General features: G+C 33.8%; 1 protein-coding gene across 2 annotated transcripts in view; it reads right to left on the reverse strand.

Moving 5' to 3' along the window:
• The window catches only part of LOC149374096 (putative histone H3.3-like type 3), a 166,572-nt gene that overhangs the window by 128,655 nt on the left and 20,559 nt on the right, over positions 1 to 17,358 (reverse strand). The gene's annotated exons all lie outside the window — the stretch shown is intronic.

The raw sequence follows: 17,358 nt of genomic DNA on the forward strand, positions 1-17,358 counted from the left end.
ACATAAGATTCCTGGGAAAAAACGGGTACAATTTGGATTTGTCTGGATCCAAAGATACTTGGCAATTTAAGTTGTGACTTACAAGTATAGGATTCGTACAGAAATATAAATTGTAAGTCAATTTTGACGATGGGTCAAATATCAATAAATTAAACATAACGATTCGGCGCTACATTCAAATAAACTTGACTCTTTCAATACCACGCATATGATGTCAGTTCTGTCAGAAACATACTGGAGTCACCTCTCTTATCGACTAACAAATTTATTTTTTTAAATGTATGATGTTTGCTATGTTGAAATAAACGCTCGTTCTCATGCTTCTGCATCCAAAATAAAGTGAGAAGTCAGTTAAAAGATTAAAAGTTTAAAGCTAGCACGGAGGATCATTAAAGAAGTTATCAAACGATCACTCACTAAAGTAAATTGTAAAAAAAGCTGGCAAAACTTCAACTTTCTCAGTTTCAAATAAAAAATTTTAAGTTCTGGTTGTTCATACTATATGTACAACAGTTAATGAATAAACAAACATCAATACTGAAAAAAGTTTTCTTCATCCTGCACAGCTGTAGAATAACTATTTTTCGTTTATTTTTATTTTTTTATTTTTTTATTTTTTGGTAATTTGTTATTGCTATAATTTCAGTTTGATTTAATTATCTATTTTTAAAATTTTGTTAATGAAATAAAATTTAAAAAACTTATTTTCATATTCACTCAGTAAATCACATGGAATTGTACTCATGAGAGTCCTGGTGGTCTCCTGTATACATATATATCTTTATAAATTTTGTAATTATTGTTGAAGGAGACTATTGACATGAAATATAAAAAAAATAAAAAATGTAATACATATATATATATATGTATATATATATAGTATTCAAATTTGGATATTTTTTATTTTATGAAAGTTTAGGATATTGTAGGAATTTTCTCCGATTTTTCCATCACGATTAGTCAGTGCCACAGGCTCGTGACTTTGTAAACTTGATCTTCCCAAAATAAAAACCAAGAGACGGTAACGTTATAGAATGTTAGGTATTTTAGCGAGGTGTTAGATTATCGACTCAGAAGATGCTTGGTTAAAATATAGCTGTTTTATTCATAATAGAAATGCAAAGGCAAATATAATTTTTATTTGTCGCATTACAATCTCAATATCATGACGCATATAAGAGCCCATAATACTATGTTCCTCAAAAGCCTGTAACGCTAAAGAATATCTCTACGATGTATTCAATTATGGACGTGGAAGGCAGTATGTTAAAAGATGGCAGTTTTATTCCTTTTATATATTAATTTATATTTGTTACGTCACAATATTGATTTTGAAACAAACTTATAACAGCTCATTACGCTCCTTTTTCTGCTAAGAGCCACTGGTACTATCTCAAAACGCACTGTATCTTCGTTTGATATTGTCTAATGGACTTGCATGGTGATTCTTACAAATAATAATAATAAGTACATAATATAAATAAGAGAATAAAATCAAATGTTCATAAAAACGGCTCGTATATCAATCATAATAAAATTTTAAAAGAGCTAGTAACATTCATTTTTTTAAATAAAATAAGAAAGCCGTGATAAAAAATTTTTTCGGGCATAACAAGCACGGCCCAGAACATTTTAATCTGTTTTAGTCACGGACAGTACAACTAAAATATTTGAACAATTAAAAATCCATTTCAATTTGCCTATTTTAACCCTTCAAATATGCTGGTTTGTGTAAAATGATCTATGTATACATGTGTGCGTGTTTTTTTTGGCTTTGGGTTTTTGGCTCCCGCAGAGCCTATACACGGAGGAAAAAATCATGGAGCAAACGCATAGCAGCGATGGAAGTGCCCCCCTTTTTGAACCTATGTGATTGGCTCATGACGTGTGTGCTTTCAACGCATATAAGCTATAGCCCACAAGCATAAGTGCTAAGCACGGAGCAAACGCATAAAGGCACTGGCTTTTTTCCATCGTGCTTAAATGCGTTTTCGGGAGAGAGGGGATACCGTCCTATAGTCAGCTATATAGTGAATAGCAGACAAGAAGTGTAAACGTACCTATACTGACTGCTATAGGACTGCTATAGGACGGTATTAGAAAACGCATGGGCACGATGGAAAAAAAGCCAGTGCCTTCATGCATTTGCTTCGTGGTTAGGGCTTATGCTTGTGGGCTATAGCTTACATGCGTTAAAGGCACACACGTCATGAGCCAATCACATAGGTTCAAAAAAGGGGGGGCACTTCCATCGCCACTATGCGTTTGCTCCATGATTTTTCCCTCCGTGTACACATTCTCGTCCTGGGTTCCTTGCCAATATCCTTATTTATGACGTACTGATAAAAATTGTCTTTCTCTTTTTCTTGAAGTATGAAGATTTTTTTTAAATCTAGTTTAATCCTTCGTCTATAAGATTTATGAATAGTCAAGAAAAACTCTAAGACTAAATAAAATTGTTTTCTGTATATACTAGAAGGTAAGATGCATTTTTTGTATTAATAATCATGTATGGCTTAAAAACTGTTATTTAAATTTTTCTTGTTTATAATTTTTCATATATTAAAAAAAGAACAAACTTGCATAATCAAATAGTGGGAAAAAATTTTGGATTTAAAATTATGTTGTAGTTAGTAAAAATTGCTAGGTTAAATATACGAAATTTTTAATTTTTTTAATTAAAATCTTTTCAAGCCAATTCGTCAAATTATACCCAGATCGCTACTAGCACACCATTTTAACATGTTTTTGTACTTTACTTGATTTTTCTGCCTTTCATTGTATACATTATAGTTATTTATTACACGTTAGATCGTACCCATTTTCTGAACGTAGACTGCTGTTATGACTAGACTTGTTCAAAGTCCTCACTATTTTCTTTTAGTATCGTTCGTAGTTACTATATTTTTTTATTAAAACAGTTTAATACAATTTTTTTTTTTAAACACAATTTATTAGGATCACTCTAACAAGGTTTAGTATTACTTATGTTACTAATAACTTACTTACATCTATCACTGATAGTTATTACTGCTGCTTCGTAGTTCTTTATTACTTCGTGCAGTATTTCTCAGTGGTCGTTTAAACTACACGAATGAGTTCGTGGCCGGAAAAAAGACAATGTGATTTCTGCTGTCTCTGCTATCATCGGAACCACTTTTGGTGGGTATCCATTGCTGTGTCTCACTCCTTAGCATAATCCTAGACTATTAATGTATTTGGAATACACCCGAGTTGCCTCAGCCAAATTATTATGCCGTACGTGTATAATGTGCTCGTGGGACGCGAGAGTCAAGAGATGACCAAGACTTTCGAGAACAAGTAACATTCATAAAAAAAACAATTTTTTCTTTTGATAATGAGTTTTTATAGCGTCAGAGCAAGAAAGAAAGGCCTCTGGTTGAATAATATTCTTGCAAAACTAGGTTGACAGGAAAACAATAGAATTGCACGATAATAGTTCATGTTATGATATCATGTATTATTAGGAAATAACAATACAACAGCACAAATCGCGTTTTTCTACCAGGTGCAATCAAGATTTTGGATCAGCGATGATGCAAGCTCACATCAACAATAAAAGAAACACCAAATACAAGTTTCAGTGTAACTTACAAGTTTTAAAATGTCGCAATTAACTTTTTCGAACATTTTACAATAAATTTTAAATCTAATGAAACAGTTTGTTAAATATAATTTTTAAAGTGGTATACATTATTAGAAGTTTAAAATTAACGCACTATTGACGTATTCCTTTATACATACATACATATATACATACATACATACATACAAACAACGTACAATTATATGTCAGCACATTATAAACTGATTCACCTTGAAGCTAATACACACCCTCTCTCCCTCTCTCTCTTACCTATACCAAATGGTTGTTTGTGTAGAGCATTCCACACAAACCCCCACAGACTCCCACAGACCTCCGTTGACCCCCTACAGCCTTGCCACAAAATAAGGTAAAATTCCGTCGTTTCACCGTTATTTTGGCTTAACTTAGTTTTTGTTTGAATCTCACACCGATCCCACTACTCCCTACAGCCCTACAGTAAGGGCAGTGAGCCCTCTATTTACCTCACTACCCCTCACAGAACTTTTCTTTACCTCATACCTCTCTTCCACTATCCCTCACATTTCACGACACCACTTTCGTGAAATATAACTGAAACCCTACTAACCATCATGAACCTTAAATCTTATTCAAACGATTATCTTAATTTAATAATATAATAAATTTTAAAATAAAACAATATGTATACATATACGTACATATGTATAAATTTGATAATTGTATGCCGACCCACCATCCCCAGGAGGTAAATAGATGGACTGAATACTTATGAAAATATTTACTACCTACTTTATTTTTATAACTAAAACTCAAATTATAAATATACTAGCAGCCCCCCGTCTCAGCTTCGCCCGAGACTTACTAAATGGAACACCGCAGCGTGTTGACATGTTATGTAAAACATTTTCAGTTAGAAATTTTACATCTTTTCTTGACACTTCTCACAACGAAAATCTTCTTATTAAAAACATATTTGGAATCCATACAGTTTAATTGGACAAATAGTAGAATAAATATAATCATGCTAAAAAGTACCATGCGTTTCTTATGCCATGAAATAATCGTTGGCCCTATAGGGCCGTCCTGGAGCTTCATCTTTACATTTTTTATCGCCACAAAAATACAAATACACATTCTACCTATTTAAAAATCTAGAAGACAGCCCTAAAAGCTGTTTTTTGTCAACTGTGTTAAGTTCTAATTTATTTGTTGGCAAAGTAATTCGACGTCCGATTGCCCTAAAAAGGACCAGTGAGCTTCTCAAGTACACTGTTTCTTGACTAAAATTTACAGCAAACGTGACTGCCTGTATACCTCAGGGTGATCTTCTGTGGCCTGCTGTTTAAGGCCCAGACTGATCGGGAGAAAAATTACAAAGTCCGAAGCTTGGGAGCTAGTTGTAGAGATCTTTACCAACGTCTCCCGGTATAACGTCGAAGACGTTATTGTCTAAAGCACCTTCTTTTTTTTCAGACTCAAACGTTTTGATAATCTAAGGTGGGGAGATTGGTTCGTGATGCTTGCCTGTTGAAGACTGTCCCGTTGGCTCAAGTTTAATTTCCTTCATAGCTTCTAGGTTCGCCTAGCACATATCTTGAAGATAATGGGTGATTCCTGGTTGAATGCTTATTTATAGTCGAGAGGGTAATATAGGGTCGTCGGTCACTGGGTTCCCAGGCTTGCGACAAACAACTACATTCGTGACAACTGCCAGTGAATGACTGAATTGGTTTAATAGTGGCCGTTATTAGTTGACATATTCTTCAAGTCGACGAATCGTTTTTAGGAATAGTAGTAAAAATGTATTTGTTGGCAAGGTAGTTTAAACTTACGTGGCCCTTAAAAGAACCGATGAGATCGATGGTCAAGTAGGGAACTTAAATACTTATAATGGCCCTAAAAAGGGCCAGTGGTGAAACTTTCAGCTATTCATTATTATTCTTAATTGTGTAGAGCTGGCTGCGGGCAGCTTGACTCTTACCCTCGAAGTCTCTGTGTACGGAGACCATGATAGAGGGAAATAAACTACTGACTAAAGAATATCTTATCTTCGGGTCGTTCCCCGGATACCAAACTGCTCATGGTTAGTCGGGAAAGTGGGCCTAGAAAATACCTTTTCTGCGGGTATGCCATTGGGACGACCACTAAAAAGGAGGCCATTGTGACTGCCCGTATTCCTTAGGGCTGTCTTCCCTAGCTTTTAAAGTGAAAAATTATATGGCAGCACCAGGCTGGATGGTGGGACATCCGCACAATTCTGAAATGTTGGAGCAGGAGGTGCTCTAGTTCAACACATCTCCTGGTATTACGCTGGAGACGTTATCCATTAAATTATTGTGTTAATGGTGGCACTCGTCAAACCTGGAGGTTCAAGCACAAATGTAGACCTAAGTTACTTGCCCATAGGAGGAGAGCGTCGTCGGTAACCGGGATACCCAGCAACACAACTTACTCCCCCATTTTCGATGCAGTTCGATATACTGCTCGAAGGTAACTGCTAAAGTCAGATGGACGCTGCGGCGTATTATAACCACACTTATTTGATTCTTTTGCAGATAGCTTCGATTTTGTGTCAACACCACCTAAAGGATCCTTCTAAACTAACGTAAAAAGCTAGCGTAATTAAAAAACTTTAAGCTCATTCATTGCCATTGTTATTAACTTTTTCACGATAAAAATCATACTAAAACCATCTAGAAAGTGTCAAGAATCGGTATCAAAAATTTCAGCAAAATCGGTTTAATAGTTTTCGCGATTAGCGATTACAACGGTTTTAGTGACTTTGCTTAATATATTCGTAAGCTCCCTATATTATATAGTTCTTTGTGTGGGGCATTCCACATCTCCCCCTACAGCCCCCCACAGATCCTCCACAGACCCCTCATAGCCCTCCCACAAATAAGCTGAAATTCGACCGTTTTCATCGCTAATTTGACAATTTCTAACTTTTTCCTTGGACCCCCCACAGCCCCCCTACAGGCCCCCCACACCATTTTTCTTACATTATGTAATGTATACTTCTTAAATGATGACATATCTATAAGTGACGTTTAACTTATTACCATAAATATTGCCGATTTATCTATAAAAATAATGAAGTAAAGTCAGTAAACTATGTAAAAATCTCTTTCCAAACAATATTTTCTATTTCTATTTCCGTATTTTTTTGCCTTTCTACATAAATAAATAAATTATTTTTATTTTTGCATCTTAATAAAACCACATATAATTGACCATGAAAAGATAACGGTGTTTTTAAATACAAACCTACATTATCGAAACTTTGACCGAGGGATTTGTTTATTATAATAGCAAATGCCACAACGGTTGGAAATTGTTTACGATACAAAATAAAAAGTAATGTTGAGGAGTTTTCAGTGTCTAAAGTTATTCTTGGAATAAAGACTCTATTTTTAATTTTTTCTCTGGTTATTATTTCTCCTTCTATATTATACTAAAATAATTTTGTGATTCGTAAGCACGTTCCATTACAAAGTCTATCTGATATACTTAAATTTCTCAGTAACATTACTATTGCACCAATTTTTAGATTAAGTTCATGAGATGGTAATTCTTCACGAATATTGTTCAACATTTCCACCGGAAAATTTAAATAAATATTATCGTCCGATTTATCAACTTCTTTATCAGTTGTGTTATCTATAATGTAGTACATTTTAATTTCGCCAGTTAATTTTTTAAGAATTTTATTATTCAAAAAAGAGGTGTTCTTGTAATGCGATGTAAGTATTATACTACTTATCGAACAATTGTAGAAATTAGAAAATATTTGAGAACATACATCATTCGAGATGCAATTTTAAGGAATGTTACAAGTTTTAATTTCCCCTTCCCCAATTTTTAATAATAATTTTAAAAACTCTTTATCGTTAGAACGAATATTGATTTCTAAATTTTATAATTTGGAATGAGTTCCATAAAAATGAAGATTTAATAGTTTGTACGAGTATAATTTTTCTATTACAGTTTTTTATCACTAAAAGAATCTGAAAAAAATCAACTTCTAAAATAATTAACTTATGTCCAAAATATTTTTCAGTATTACATAAATCTCTTAACGTTCTGTTAACAATGTCCAATGCTTTTGTTGGAATCATTTAAGCCCCACCTCAAATAATTAAACCAACTTCTCCTAATTTTTTTTCATCGTACTCGAATTCTGAAAATGCACTCTTTATATTATTAAGATCTAAAGGAAGTCTAAAAGTTCTATGACTGGTCATCCAAATCATCCCCCTTTGAAAGCAAAATTGATGCTATGCCAGTTCATGACATTGATGTGATTTTTTTACTTTTAAAAATAAAATAATAAATTAACGTTTTATATAAACAAGTTTTTTCTGACCTTCCAGGACCATCTATAAAGAAAATATAATTTTTTTGTTTGCAAATAATAGGCAAATTAAAGCATCCACATGATTTATCTTCTGATTCTAAACTTTGGTTAATATGTAAAAGAGCTAAGTAATCTTTATCATTAGGCAAACCCTTCGTATAAAATTCTTTGTATTTATCCCATATTTAATCACTTTGAACGTTTTCTGAAATTAAAAACCACTAAAAAAATTGTCCTAATTGATATGGAAACATAACAGCAATTGCTTCTTTAAAAATATCATCGATTTTTTCATCACTGTCTATTAAACCCATTGCAATTTCAGCATCTTTAAAAGTTTCATAAGTAATTTATTTATATGTTCTAATGTCTTCGAACGATGTCGAACCAGTTACTTTATTTAATACAAGTTTAAAAAAAAAATCTTTTATGATCTTCTGGAGATACAATGTTTAATTGACCAATTGTAATATTTTTCATTATATTTTTCCTTTAAGATTAATTTTTAGTTTAAAATTACTATTTGAATTTCCATTTGTTTAAATATTGTTGTTCGAGAAATTAACTGTAACGTGAACATTAAATAAGTCTGAGAAGCTTTTAATTTTATAACTTGTACCATAAGTCACATTTTTTGACATTATGTTAATATATTTATCACTACTTTCTGCATTTTGATAATAATCGTTTCCTACTGTTAATTCATAATAATTTTGCCATTTATTTACAACATTATTGATTACTAAAGAACGAGCTCTTATGTGAAAATCTTCATCACTATACAGAAAATAAGAAAAAGTTCTGAATAAACAATTTCCGTCCCCTTTTTCGCTAACTTTTAAATTGTTTATTCAGAATTTTTTTTTAATATTTAGTTTGATTTTAAATTAAATTTCAATACTACAAAGTACAAACAATTTTTCTAATTTACAGTGTGGATTATTGTAAAGAAATTATTTCCATATTTGTCATTGAATCTAAAAATGAAAAATCTTTTCTAACCACTTATTTCAATTGATAAAATGTCGAATGCATAATAGTAACAAAAATAATATGGAGTACATGTTATATAAAATTTGAATAATTCATATGTGATTAAAGTAATTGAAACTTTTCGTTGTTCATAATGTAGTCAATAAAAAAATAATGTATACCTTTTTTCTCTAAACATAACGGAGAGTTCTAAAAAAAACTCTCAACGTACCACAATAGTACCTTCTGGGTAGAGTGGAAATTTTCTGATTAATATATAAGTAATGCTTAACGATGTAGATCAAAAACTTTTCTTCCTCACGAAATTGGGCACCAACCTCTCCCCACTAACAGAAGAAGTTTAAAGACTTTTCTTTTCAGTTAGAACAGTAGGGGGTTGGCGCGCGGAGCGCGCAGAGGAGCAAAGCCTCACTAGTATATATATATATATATATATATATATATATATATATAGTGAGAGAGAGAGATTGTCTACATTTATGTATGAACTTTTTAACATTTATATACTACCTTTTCGACACGAATTCCTTTGTTGGCCAGCAGAGACAGTACTACATGATTATCATTCAGCCGAACTGTGTATAGCATTCGGCCCATCTGTATTTCTTACACGTTGTTTTGGTGTATTCTGCAAACACTACCAGCAATTAAGTTATCTATAGGTTGGGGCATGGTCTAGCGGCGCCACTGTCAACCTTTACTATGTTGGTACGTTCCGCATCTGACCTACGTAAGGCCACGATCACAAGTCTGCATAAAAAAGCTGTGGATTGAGGATTGCATTAATAGAAGTTCCTTTAACCTTATCTTAACTATCTTCTGCTATACACTAAGATTGCCGTGCAGAATACATTGATGACTGAGAAGTACATCTTCTATAACGTCTATTGTGGAGCTTTACACTTTAAGCATATACTTCTAGAGAAAGCATAGAATTATACACATTTACAGAGTGACAAGGCAGCCTAAGTTTTAGTAGTGCAGTGGGTCGAGGGACAGTAGCACAAGGGCATCAGTTTGTTCTGATTGGTTCCACTACATCAAAAAACTACTCTAACAAACAAAACTACTGTATCCATGTGTCATTATTCAAGTTACAGAACATATACGTTCATGTTTCATACAGTTGTTTGTGTAAAACATACCATATAAACCCCCAATGGCCACTCCAGATACCCCCTCCGACCGCTGTAGAATTTTTCATTAGTTTCGTCTGAAAAAGCACGGAATAACTAATAGTTGTGTGGGTTAGCGTGCGAACTGCACATGGGACCGGAGTCCTACAAGTATATGCGAGTATATAAACACACATACATTCACCTGTACTATATAGTTGTTTGTGTGGGTCATTTTTCACCTACCCTCCACAGACTTCTACAGAATAAGGTAAAATTTGCTTAGTTTCTCTGTTATTTTTATTTATTTTGATTTTTAGTGAAATCTCGCAGAGACCCCTACCGTCCCCAAGAACAATTTTAATTGTTCTCTTACGACCCCTAAAAGACTCTGCACGATTTTTGTAGTCCTCTCACAGATCACCCACCTACACGTATACCTCCACCTACGTAATCAGTATAAATAATGATTCTTACAACGTTAACAGTGCTCTGTTTGGATATTTTGAAGGGATCTAATAGAAAAGGAATTAGCAAACCAGAAACGGGTAGCTTTTTTCTTGGATAATCAGTTATTTCAGTTTGCAATTTCATCAATTTATCCGAGGGTAGTGTTAGCGGTGCCACTGAAGGTGCTCTGAAGGTTAACTATTAATTTTTGTACATAATATTTATAATACAACATTATGCATAAAACATTTTTATTTGTTATTTAAGGTTTTTTTCAATGTATTTTGAAGTAAGAAAATTTTTTTCTATCATTTCACACTACCCAGGAGGCAAATAGATGGAATTTATACTTAGTCATAATTTTCTATTTGTATAGTTTCAACTACGTGTTATGTAAATTAGAATCAATGTTACAAACAATCGTTATGATTACTTAGATATAAACATCTATAAAGGTAATAGTATTTTAATAACGCAAAAAATACTTTAATTTACAAATAAGTATAAAGCTCTTAGTGTATTAAAATTTTTTCGTTTGTTGATATGATTATGTAATAATTGAAAGTTCATAATTTACTATATGTATACGAGGTCTGTCCGGAAAGTATAGGACCTACCTCTAGAACTCCACGCTGTAGTGTTCAAGCGACCTCTGTGGTGCATAAATGTTAACAGTAAAGCCTTACGAACTCAGTGGTCACTTGCTCATGCCTTTCAGATACATAGTTAATACGCAGTATATCTTTGTTTACAATGTTATTTTTGAGTTTGGCGGATGTCGTGATGGTAAAAAATGACTGAAAAGTAAGATGAACGAATTTGCATTAAATTTTGCTTATAGCTCGGAAAAACGAGTTTTGAAACTGTTCAGATAATGCAGAAGGCTTTTGAGAGAGTGTATGAGCAAAACATGAACAAAAGAGTGGTTTAATCGTTTCAAAAAAGGCCGTTATTATGTTGATAGTCCAAGCAATCTTAAGTCAATGTTGAATGTTTTTTTTGGATTGGGAAGGTGTTGTGCACAACCAATATGCACCAACAGATCAAGCAATCAATAAAGAATTTTATTTAAATAACATTATAAAAATACATACTTGAATAAAAACTTGACATTACTATTAAATAATAGGAACCGTGGATGTAAATGAAGTTGAAACTAGCAGACAAATCATAGCAGCGATACTGTGAAATGACAAATTCTACCATCAGTACCGTTAAAACTAAAATAGATATCCCCTTTTATTTAACTAAATTAGAAAGGTATCTGGTATAGTTTTAAGGGTACCCCAAGTAGAATTTGTTATTTGACGGTATCACTGTTGGAATTTGTCTGCTAGTTTCAGCTTCATTGGATGTATCACCTTAGTTCAATAGCGAATGTGAACAAGCTATCTAATAGAGCTATATCATAACCACGAAGAGACAGAACTCCTTGAACTCATTATCTTACTAATATATAAATAAAAAGCACTAAAACCGTTGTAATCGCTAACCGCGAAAACTACTGAACCGATTTTGTTGAAATTTTGCACACTGATTCATAATATTTCCTAGATGGTTTTAGCATAGTTTTTATCTTAAAAAATTTAATAACAATAGCAATAAATAAGCTCAAAGTTTTGCAAAAATATTCCAGCTTTTCTCTTTAGTTCAGTAAAATCCGCTAGGTGGCGTCGACATAAAATCGAAGCTACCTGCAACATAATTGAATAAGTGTGGTTATAATAGGCTGGAGCATCACCACAGTGTTGTAGTCAAGTTTCGGCAACTCAACAAGCTGCATAGAGAATGCTGATGATAGTCTTGCAGCTGGGTATTCCGGTTACGGACGACACTCTTCTCTAAGGGGGAAGGGACCTAGGTGTTCATTTACCCTGAAACTCGATGAGTGCGATCGAAAAAAAAAAAATTAATTTCAACCGATGCCATCTCTGCCACAATACCAGGAGACATATCTAGCCAGAGCACAATCTGGTTCAACTCATCAGAGTTGTGAGGGAGTCCCACCATCCCACCTGGTGCGGTTAGAGAATTTGTGGCTACAAATGAAAGCAAGGGAAAACAGCTCTGAGCCCATGAGGGGCATGGGCAGCCACAACGGCTACCTTCTTAGTCGTCGCATCCCCAATGCGCTTACCCACATGTTCCCTTCTAACGATGAGCGGTTGGTGATCCGGGGCCAGGGAACGATCCGAGACGAGATATTCTTTGGTCAACAGCGTACCTTCCTCCATCTCAGTCTCCGTACATCAAGACTCCCAGGGTAAGAATCAAGCAACCGTAGCCAGCTCTTTATTATCAGGATTAAGAATAGCCTGGAAGTTTCACCACTGGCGCTTTTTAGCGCCATTATAAGTATTTACGTTCCCTACTTAACCATCAATTTCATCGGTTTTTTTTAGGATCCATTTAAGTGTTAACTACCTTGCCAACAAATACATTTTTATTACCATTTCCGAAAGCGATTCGTTGACTAAAAGACTATATTAACTAAAGACGGGCACTATTAAACCAAGTCAGCCATTCACTAGCAGACGTCACCTGCGGAGTTGTTCTTCGCAAGGCTGGAAAACCAGGTGACCGACGACCCTATACTACCCTCTTAACTCTAAGCATTCAACCAGGAATCACTGATCCACTCCAATGTCTGCGCTGGGCAAACCTATAACAGCTATAAAGGAAAAAAAACTTGAGCCAACGGGACAGCCTCCACTGGACAAGTATCACTAACCAATCTCCTCATCTAAGATCACCAAAACAACTGAATCTGCAAATAAAAAAGGTGCTTTAGACACCAACGTCTTCGACGTTATACCGGGAAACGTTGGGAAAGAGCACTACAACTAGCCCCAAAGCTTCGGACTTTGTAACTTTTCTCTTGATCAGTCTGGGGCTTCAACAGCAGGCCAGAGAAGATCATCCTGAGGAATCCAGGCAGTCACAATTGCTGTTAACTAAAGTCAAGAAAGAGTTTACTTAAAAAACTCACCGTTTTTTTTAGGGCAATCGGACGTCAAACTACCTTGCCAACAAATGAATTAGAACCTTACAAAGTTGACAGAAAACACACTTTAGGGGTCACACAAATTTTAAGCATGCCAAAAGTCGCAAGAGGGTGAATTGGAAGAAAAACTTCAAATGTTTCTAATGAATACAATTTTGCTTAGGCGTCAAGAAACTGACGCAGAAAATTTATCGAGATTGAAACAGCAGCGTCAAAATCGACAACTAAAGAGTCCATTACGTGAGAGATCAGCTTTTCATTGTACTCTCACAGCAATCTCTGAAATCTTTAAAGATCCTACTTCAGATTTTTTAATGAGTAGAAAATGTATTTGTGTTTTTGTGGCAATAAAAATGTAGGGTTTAAGGTCCAGAACTCTGTTGCTCTGGTAATAAAGTTGTTAGATATGAGAAAAAAAATTTTTTTTTAATATATATTTTTTGGGGCTTTAAAATCTTAACAGCTTTAAAAAAAAACCGTTTTCGTGAATTACACGGGAGAAACTGTAAATCAACGGCTTTTTATGGCCACCGATTATTTTATGGCATAAAGAACGCACGGTATCTTTCAGCATAATTATTTTTTTGAATTCTCACACCTTATTCTTTGACCAAATAAACTATATGGATTTCGAAAAAATATGTTTTTAATAAGATTTTTGTTTTGAGATGTGTCAGGAATATGTGCAAAATTTCTAACTGAAAATGTTTCACATTACATGTCAACACACTACGGTGTTTTATTTAGTAAGTCTCAGGCGAAGCCGAGACGGGGGGCTGCTAGTTAGATTATAAAAATAATAAAAAATCATAAACTTAAAATCGTACTTGTATTATACAATTTATTTTTCTACTTTAAAGAACTTTTCTGTCTCTTACCTAATCCTTTGTCATATACGTGTTGTGAAATAATCATCTATAAATTATTATTTGTAAACCAAAATTCAGTTTAGGAAATTTAAGTGAAAAAACTTGGAATCTTGGAGCATGGCTATTTAAAATTCAGTTTGTTAAGATAAGTGCTCCTATAACCGAACACTCAAGCAATTTAAGAACTTTGAAGTTTAATAAATAAAAAAATTATTATGTTTTATGCGTTTTTTTAAGATTCTATGATGATGTAGGATATAATGAAGTGATCGTTACTTGAATCATTGACTAGCTTGGTAGCTGAAAGATACATAAAGGATTACCCATACTCCTTCCCTTAAACTAATACATGAACGTATAAGAATTGAGGCCCTGCATTTAAATTTTGATGTATCTCAAATTGAACAAGCTTTTTTACGTGAATGAGGATTTAATTTGTGTAAGGAAAACAACTAAATAATCCTTATTAGTTATGATATTATATTTATAATATAAGTATACTATAGTTAGTTATAATGTGCATCAAATGTTGCAGGAAAACAAATAACAAAGCCAACTTAACATTTGTGAAAAATAACCTTCTCAAAGACTAGGAGTTATAGGTTAGAAGTGTGCTGTAGTTTAAGACTAAACACAATGGCCTTATAACTAAATGCAGCCATTTATTTATGGGAACACTTTCTATCAACTGTGCCTCTGTAAATAAACACTAACAATATTGATGAAAAAGTTAATAATATTTAAACATTACTTTTCTTCAATACTTATATAACATACTAGGCTATAGTTAGTACTCTTTCTTTTGGATAAAGGTATAATACAAATTCATAACAGCCTTAAGTACTTATGAATCTTTCTTAGCAAACGGCTTAAACGGAACCACATTATTACAAGTTGAGTGATCAATTATTATTTGAAGTGTAACTGGCTAATATTTCATGAGTGTTCAGTTGTAGGCACTGTTCAGTTATGGGGGCACTTACTTTACTATTTCAACTTTCATAATATGAATCTTTAAATAGAAACTGTCAGACGATTGGTAAACTATAATTTTTTATAAATAATTTTGATGTAACATGCATACAAAGCTATTATACTAGTAGAATTGGAGCATGGAAACGTGGCAACAGCGCTCATTACTCAATTTTTTCACTTCAAAGTTGCAACCCTGAGTTATAATACCTGTCATGCGAGTTGTCTTATTTTTTTTCATACGCATATCATTTTGCAAAGGATAAACAAACAAAATATCAAACTTTATATACAATTTTTGAATAATAAACGTTAGAAGGGAGCTTTCTTGCTGTCAGAGGAGGCTTTGTTTACTTTGCAGAAGTCACACTGTCGCACGTAGCAGGCAAGGTTAGATGACATTCATCCAGCGCATGTACTGTAAAGTGTATACATATATATAATCATATGTTGCCAGCGTTTTTGCGTAGAGTTTACAATGCTCTCGCAGACTCAAAGAGTATGAGCTTCTTTATTGAAACTCTTTATACAATAGGCCATAACATGTGTGTTTTAAGATGACAAATTAATCCCTTATTATTAGACTTTATCAGTATAATTTTTTTGAACTAATCTTTGCATTTTTCAACCTGCAAGGACTGTTTTTGCGAAAACAGTATACGTGTTTACCATTGAAGCATGGGTCAACTTACCTCCCCCCGGATCCGAACTTGCAGTATTTTTTAATACAAAAATAAACCATATAAAATATTGAGAAAATTCAGGAACGTTCTTAGTGAGCTTAACTATAAGGGTATAAATTTTGAGTACGTTCTCTGCATTTTTGTATACCTCTTGACCATCCTTAAATAAGTAAAGTTTTGTCTTATGTTAAGTGTCAAGGGACACCTTTTTGATACTTATAAATTAATTTTTTTATTCCCACATATAACTTATGTGCTCTTTTTATTTTTAGATTTTTATCGCTAGTAGTTTTCTGCTAACAATTGATTAATAATTAATTATCAAAATTTTTCCTCCAGATGCGTCTATAAATAAATATGTGGATATGTAAATATATCATATGTGCATATGCATGTATGTAGCAATGCAGGCGATCCTTTATAATCTTTGTACATAGTAAAAGTGAGTTTTTTTGTGCCTCTGGCTTTTTCCTTACGTAAAGATTGTGTTATATCTTCAGTTATACCTTATATTTGGATCTCTGCATTAAATAGCTTAAGCTACTACATATTACTTACTATTGGACTTAATTCAGATGGTCTATATCTAATTTATCACATTGATATAGTGGTACCTGTTTTTTCTTTTCAAAAAAGTAGGCCAACACCGAAAAGTGGATTATGTAGGTGCGACGATGTGTTCAAGTCTAAGCTTTCGCTTAATGACTCGGGACTCACGCTGGGCGTGTAGGTAGAACGCGGGGCTCAAGAATAGTTCAATCAAACGATACGGCATTTGCAAAGGGACTACGACTGTTTTAACACGACTCGAAGCGACTGCTGTGCAGTATCCCAATGCACTCACTCGCAGGACGCCTAAGGTTTGTCGATATTACCCGAAGTAGCCTACTCAATGGTGTCCCGTTCACGATCTAAAAACTACCAGTACCATCACGAGTAAAGGTATCGTTTCTAGCCGTTATGTAAAAGGGGCCGATTGTATTTTCATTCGCAACCCATCTAGAATCTACCAATACCGCCACAAGTAATGGTATTTGTTCTAGTTCTTACGCACAATTCAATAGATTATTTAATTTTTGTGGGTCCTGGGGTACCAATACTGTTGCAAGTAATGGTATGCGCGTTGGAGTTTATGCCCGTACCAGAAAGAAAAAGAGGAAAATGGAATTCAAAATTTGATAAACCTTAAACACTTGCTTTTACTTAGAACCAAAATTCATGAACACGGCGAAATCAGTGCGAGAGATATCCGAATTAAAGTATGAACCGTGCTCGTGAAATACCGAGTGATAGCAGAGGCAGACTCGATATCCAGTTGACCGAAAAAAG

Source organism: Copidosoma floridanum, unplaced genomic scaffold, assembly GCF_036245765.1.
Source record: "Copidosoma floridanum isolate Cflo_tuat_1 unplaced genomic scaffold, Cflo_Japanese_pri ptg000021l, whole genome shotgun sequence".
NCBI lineage: Eukaryota > Metazoa > Arthropoda > Insecta > Hymenoptera > Encyrtidae > Copidosoma > Copidosoma floridanum.